Below are 7,646 nucleotides of genomic sequence, written 5' to 3'. Positions count from 1 at the left end.
AGAGAGAGAGAGAGAGAGAGAGAGAGAGAGAGAGAGAGAGAGAGAGAGATAGATGCAGGGCTCAAACTCATGAATGGTGAGATCATGACTGGAGCCGAAGTTGGACACTCAACCGACTGAGCCACCCAGGTGCCCTGGGTCTGGTGATAAGTAATGTAGTGTAATATTCTCCTGTGTCAGTATACCACACTTTACCTGTTCTGTTACAAGCACTGGAGAATTTTCAGTTCTTGGCTCTGACAAATAGTGCTATTAACATTTCAGTGCGTGACTTTAGATGAATATATGAATGCATTTCTGTTCAACATACACCAAAAGTAAAATCCTAAGTCATTTGATATGCATATAGTCAGCTTTGGTCGATTCTGCCACCATTTTCCAAACTGGTTGCTTCAATTTAGTTTTTCACAGCAGGTGTATGAGAGCTGCAGTTTCTTCACATCCTCACTAATGCAGGTATTGTCTGCCTTTTCATTTTAGCCATTAGGGTGGATGTGTAGTTCTGCCTTGTGGGTTTTGTTTTTTTAAAGTAAGCTCTACACCCAACATGGGGCTTGATCTCACGACCCTAATATCAGGAGTCGCATGCTTTACCAACTGAGCCAGCCAGGCAAACCTGCCTTATGGTTTTTATTACATTTCCTTGATGGCTAATAAAGTAGAATATTTTTTCCATGTGTTCACTGGCTATTTGGATAAGCTGTCTTTTTGTGAAGTGCTTAAGTCTTTTGTTCATTTTTCTATTGTGTTGCCAGCTTTTGTCTTATTAATTTGTAGGTTTTATTTATATATTCTTGAATCACAGTCTTGGTCATGTCATATATAAGAATTGCAGTATCTTCATCCACCATGGCTTGCCTTTTTACTTAGTTAATAGCTGTTTTTTTTTTTTTTTTTTTTTTTGCACAGAAAATCTTAAGTTTAATGTATTCCAATTCTCTTCTTTTGTGGTTACTGCTGTGTCCTATTTTTTTGCCTGTTCCTAGCTCATGAAGTTATTCATCTGTTTTCTACTAAAACCTTAAAAAAACTTTCACATCTAGACTTGCAATTCATCAACTCAATAGTGTGATTCTTTTTTTAACCATATGGTTATCATAGTGACATGGTTTTATTTGTTTGAAAAGACATTGCACTGCTGTGTCACCATCATAATAGATGTAACTCTATATAGTCGGATGTTCTAAGGACGGCAATCCTTTCTAGAGACTTGGGATGTCAGTGGGCACCATCTTTATGCAATCTCTTTGCCCCGCCCCAGGTCATCAGTGTCTCTGAGGAGTCTGTGTACAAGTCTGGTGCCTGCAATTTTGTGTTTGCTGCCCAGGGGACACATCCTTCATAGCCTGGCTGTGGTGGCCAGTGGGGCTGGTGTTCATGGGTTCTATGGGATGATAGCAAAGAAAGAAACAGTTCTTAACTGGCTATCACCCCAGTGCCCAGTGCAAAGTGAGCAGACGGAAACAGTGATTTCCCAGTCTTTCTCTGGAAGAGATATATTTGCATACTTTAAAAGCTGCTGCTTGAGGGTCTGGCTTTCAATCAGTCTGAATTTAGATGCTGACTGGGATTCTCCTCTTCGGGACACTCACAGATCTTGTCACATCCTGAACTACTGGGAGCCACTAAAAATAAGGTAGGTGCTTAGACAATCACAAAGGTTTGGGTTGAACAATAAGGTATATCTCCTATATAAGGACACTCCTTCAAGACTAGGAGAGGTGGTTGTTTTATACAATGCACTAAACCATTGCAAAGTGAAGGAAAATGGAAAAACAGAGGAATACGTTCCAAATGAAAGCACAAAATAAAACCTCAGAAAAACACCTTAACAAAATAAAGTGATTTACCTATTTGGTGTTTTTCAGAGGAAATTGTTCTGTATGTAGCTATAGATTTGGTATGTCCATGGAAAGAGGTGAGTTCAGGATCCCTCTTTGTTGCCATCTTGAACTGGAACCCTGATAGTGATATCTATATAACTCATAGGGAATAGAAAAAAGGAACACTAACAATGGGTTTTGCTTAGGATTTGCCTAGATTAACGTTGGAGGGGTGGGGAGAAGAAGGGAAAGGACTATCAGAGGCATCTGTATGGCTTTTTCACACATTGCATGATCATGCTTCCTCCTCCCAATCAATACCCCTTACTCTGTAATCTAATATATTCTCTTGCCCCTCAGTTTTGGGCAAGATTCAATACTATTGCCTATTCTTTTGTTACTATCTCATGGCTTCCTTGAAACCATATCCAATTTTTTTCTTTCTCTCTTTATAGCACTTTATGGGTTTTGTGTTTATGTTTACAGTGTTTATGTTTACATTGCTCATTTCTCTTAGCTTCTGGTAATGGCTCTCTGTCCTCGGTGTTTTTTAGCTTGCAACTGTACACCAATGTCTCTGCTGTCATATGGTATTCTCCCTTCATGTGCCTGGGTCTTTGTGACTCTTTTTTTTTTTTCCTTAATGTTTATTTTTGAGAGACACAGAGCATGAGTGGGGGATGGGTAGAGAGAGTGGGAGACACAGAATCCGAAGCAGGCTCCAGGCTCTGAGCTGTCAGCACAGAGCCTGATGTGGGCTCGAACTTACGAACCGTGAGATCGTGACCTGAGCCGCAGTTAGACGTTTAACTGAGCCACCCAGGTGCCCCCCATCTGTGTCTTTTCTATCCCTTAATGGTGTGCTCTGTCCCAATACTTAGGCCCAGCTCAATTGTCCCCAAACCAATGCAGCCTGGCATACGGTGCATGCTCAGACTTATGGTGGGTCCCCCTTCTTTTCCTCTACTGCCTTGTTGCACCAGCTACATCTGGGACAATGTTGACTAGAAGAGGGGAGTAGATATCTTTGCCTTCTTCCTAGTTTTAGAAGGAAACTGCTTTTTATTTCACCATTAAATATGTCAGGTGCTGGTTCTTCCATAGACACTCTTTGTTAGACTGGGGATGATCCCTTTAATTCCTTACCAATTGAGAGTTTTTAATCATGAATGTTGATGTTTTTCAAATACTTTTTCTGCATTTAAATAAGATAGGGTTTTTCTTTTTTAGTATGTCAGTATGATGAAATACATTGATTCTGAATGATACAGCAAACTTGCATTCCTAGGATAAACTCTATGAGGTATTACCATCTTTTATAGATAGCAGTTTCAATTTGCTATTTTTTAAAAGAATTTTTGCATCTGTATTCATGAGAGATGTTGATGTATGATTTTCTTTTCTTGTGAGGTCTTTTCCTGGCTTTGGTACGTGGGTAATGTTGGCTCACAAATGGGTTGTTAAGTGTTTCTTCCTAGAAGAGAATTTGTATAGAATTGTTGCTCTGTCTCCCTTAAATATTTGTAGAATTCATTTGTGCCATCTGGGTCTGCACTTTTTTTTTTTTTGTGGGGGAAGGTTGTCAGCTACAAATTCAACTTTTAGGGCTACTCACATTTCTTTTCTTCTTGAGTGAGTTTTGGTAGTTTTTGCTTGTCAAGGAGTTTTGACATTTCACCTAAGTTGTTGAATTTATTGGCATAAAGTTTAAAATTCCACACTGCTTTAGTAGGTCCAAATATTTCGGTATATACTTTCAGTTCAAAATATTTTCAAATTTTCCTTTTTATCTCCTCTTCATGGCTCATTTAGGAGGGTGACTTAATTTCCAAATATCTGGGGTTCTTCAGATATCTGTTAGTGATTTTTAATTTAATTATTTTCTGGTTATACGTACCTTGTATAGTTTCCATTCTTTTAAATCATTTGAAACTCGTTTTATAGCTCACAATATTTGCACCTGAAAAGAATGTACATTATGCTGTTGTTGGGTGGTGTTCTATGTATGTCATTTAATCAAATTAGTTGATGGTCTTTTTTACCCTTAACTGATTGTTTTTTTGACAGTTTAAAACTTTAAGAGAATCTTAATAGTCAAGTAGCTAACATAAGAACATTTTGCAGAGTTTCAGCGTGCCTTTGTTTACAGCTGGATTGCCCTTCACCTGGGTAACTCAGTTAAGCAGCCTTAACTGATTTTCTATTTGTGGTATCACTTAAGTGTTGAAATACTTGAAATAACCATACTTGTCTACATTTATTTCAATTTTATCAGATTTTTTTTTTTTTTTAAGTAGGTTCCGAGCCCAACACAGGGCTCAAACTCACAACTCTGAGATCAAGTGTCGCATGCTCCACTGGCTGAGTCAGCCACGCACCCTTCAATTTTATCATTCAAAAAATTTTTTTCAATGTTTTTATTTTATTTTTGAGAGAGAGAGAGACAGAGCACGAGTGTGTGTGTGTGTGGGGGGGGGGGCTCCGCGCCCCCGCGCGGCAGAGAGAGAGGGAGTTACAGAATCCAAAACAGGCTCCAAGCTCTGAGCTGTCAGCATAGAGCCCAATGCGGGGCTTGAACTCATGAGTCGTGAGATCATGACCTGAGCCAAAGTCAGACACTTAACCGACTGAGCCACCCACGTGCCCCAATTTTATCAGTTTTTATTTCGTGCATTTTGAAGCTATAAGTATTGGAGATAGAAGATAACTGTTTTACTGTTGGATTCTCAAATGCCAGAATACAGGTCTCTCCCTCCGGGCCAATTTCTGCAAAGAACTCCCCACCTCTTGCTGGAGGGTAAATGTCTGGTTGGCAAAGGCACAGGGGTTGGAGAGGAGGGCATGGGTGTATGGGGTTAAGTGAATGTTCCATATACACTTGGCCATTAACTTCACTGCTTTCCCTTCATGTCTCACTCCTGTCTTCCACAGTATTAAGCATTTCTGAGACTGGAGCCAAACTGGTTACTTTTTGTCCTTATCTTCATATGCAAGCAGTTTAAATGGTGCCTGTTTCTGCTCTGATACAATAGCCACCCCCCTTCCATCTTTCAAATTTTTGTTGAGATTTGTTTGTTATGGTCTTCCTCCTGTCCTTTATTGCTGTGGTTTTATAAATGTAAAAAATTTCTTTTTAGCATTTTAATGCTGTCCAGAGAGATGTTTAACAAAAAGCGCATTTTCTAGCCTTTTCTCTGCTAGTCATTTTGCTTGGGTTGACCATACGCTGACATTTCTGTGGCCCTTGCCACATGTTCCTATGTATTAGCTTTTCCCAGATCTAACTCTTGAACCTACTTGCTGTTATTACCTGCCTTCAGGTACCAATCTGGTGCCAGTTTTACTCTTGCAACTTCTTTGGGCATATTGCTTTGAACTTTTGTTGGCTTTCATTACCTAGGGTATAGTCTTGTACTCCATGACCAGTCATGATGCTTTCTCATCAATGAAAGTACAATGGGAAAGCCATGGGAATTTCCCTATTTCGTTCTATCCCCTAACTCTGGCTGTCAGGGTGGGGGGTGGGAAGGAAAAATTAAAATATCAGGGGTGCCCGGCTGGCTCAGTTGGTAGAAAATGCAACTCTTGATCTCGGGGTTGGGAATTTGAGCCTCATGTTTGTTGTAGAGATTACTTAAAAATAAAATCTTAAAAAAGTTAAACATTATAATTTGGAAATGTGACAAGTAGTGATCACATATTCACTAGTATTTTGACTTTAAGATATTAAACAACCCATACAGAAGGAACAGCACCCAATGAATAGGTAAGAATTTTAAGAATTGTAAAAGTGTTCCAAGTACTCAACAAATAATCTGTAACCTATATAGTGACAGAATTATCAATTGAATATAACTGATGATTACTGAGAATAGCCAAAGGTCTTTGTTCAAATCAAGTATCAAGCCTAGGGCAACCCTTGAACTCTGAAAAAAACTCTTCTTCAACAATCCTAAAGCACACATATATTTTTTTCATGAAATTGGGATGTATCTTAGCAAAGTGCTTTTTTCACAATCAATGGTTTCTTAAGATCTGATGAAATGTGACATATCCCCTGTTGTTCCCCCTGTATTTTCACGTGTAAATCCCTCTTTTCCACAAACTTCTTTCCCATAATCCGTGAAATGCTTCGCAAGGACTCTGATCATATTTCAATTGTATTAAGGAAGATGATGCTTAAAAGAAAATAGTAAAAACTAAACATAGTTAAAAAAATTGATATCATAAGTTATGTATAAAAGGAAATTTGGAAAAATAAGCTATTTTATAACCATTTGAGATTTGGACTTCCGACCTCCCTCTATCCTCAAAACACACAGGTTCTTGTGATCATATTTGGCTCCAAACCCCAATTAGATTCCATATATCAGGGAGTTAGAAGACATATGTGACAAAGAGTGAAATCCTGAATAGATACTCAGGTATGATCTCTGAGGGTAGAAGGAATGAGAGGCATTCATTCATTATTCTAGAGATTGGTGAAACAGAATCACATCATTTGTGATGTTGCCTTAGAGTACCCAAACAAGTGAGACATTATGGAATGGCTAAAGGGCAGATGCTTAATCATCACCCTAATCATTGCATATGGAACGCTTACTCAAGGGTGGAGTCAAATATTCTGGAACTATCTCTTAAAGGCAAATGTCTTAATCTCTCTTCTTTATTCCTTAATAGAGATGAGCTGTTTCCCCAAAATTAATGTATACTTTTCCTGTTATCTATGTCCAGTTAACTACTTCAGCTTACCTTGGTCAGGATATATTAGTTATAACCCCATGTTCTCAAGCTAATAAGCATCCATATTTTTCATATATGGATACAAGTTATTGGTGGAAAACTGGGATATGAAACACTAGGTAACCACCTGAGAACTGCTTGAGGAATCATTAACCATTAGTGAGAAAATGAGGGCTGCTCATTGTATAGTAAATTTCAATTTAGTTATGTACATAATCACTTCTCTTTCAACTGTTGCTTCCGCTTCTTGTATCAATTTCTAGGGGACAAATGTCTCTTTGAAGTGTCCTAGCTTCACACTGCAAGTGAATTATATGTGATACATTGCATATTTTAAGCCTGGTCATCCCAAACATACTCTCCAAATAGGTTAAAATGTTTTTATATAGCTATTTTTTTTCACATTTATTTATTTTTGAGAGAGACAGAGTGTGAGCAGGGAGGGGCAGAGAGAGAGAGGGAGACACAGAATCTGAAAACAGGCTCCAGGCTCGGAGCAGTCAGCACACAGCCTCTCATGGGGTTCAAACTCACAAAATGTGAGATCATGACCTGAGTGGAGTCGGAGGCTTAACCAACTGAGCCACCCAGGTGCCCCATATAGCTATTTTTATGTGAAGTACTTTCAGCCAAATATAAGAATAATTTTATAAATCAGACTTCTAGATCTATAGTGAGACCTAAACAGGCTGGGGATTCTGTGAAAACAAATGGCTTTTGGGGGGTACAGCAAATATTAAAACAAGAGATAAGCCCAAAGAGAAAAATACTAGAAATTTTCTCTCTGGACTCCTTTGTTTTGCTTAGCGCAGACATGAGTGCTGAAGAAAATTAAGGAAATGAGGTAGTGAGGAATTAAATACATTTAGATATATTTCATTTCTGCTATGTTTCAACATGGTATATGTACCCTATTTGGCTTTAGTTTGGTGGCGGGGGGTCATCTGAAGTGGTGAGATCTGGAAGAACCCCAATAGACCAGCCGCACCCAGGAAAAAGAACTACTTCTGTTCCTAGGCAGCTGCCTTAGGGGGGTGGGTTCAATATTCTGTAAAACAGTGTATGGGGTGTACCACACAA

At 38.8% G+C, this 7,646-nt stretch overlaps 1 long non-coding RNA gene across 1 annotated transcript in view; it reads left to right on the top strand.

Moving 5' to 3' along the window:
- Nucleotides 1-7,646, top strand: part of LOC121036960 (uncharacterized) — a 61,017-nt gene that overhangs the window by 41,779 nt on the left and 11,592 nt on the right. The window lies entirely within an intron of this gene.

Source organism: Herpailurus yagouaroundi, unplaced genomic scaffold, assembly GCF_014898765.1.
Source record: "Herpailurus yagouaroundi ecotype Mexico unplaced genomic scaffold, PumYag 163, whole genome shotgun sequence".
NCBI classification, from domain to species: Eukaryota; Metazoa; Chordata; class Mammalia; order Carnivora; family Felidae; genus Herpailurus; species Herpailurus yagouaroundi.
This window is presented reverse-complemented; position numbering and strand designations above follow the sequence as displayed.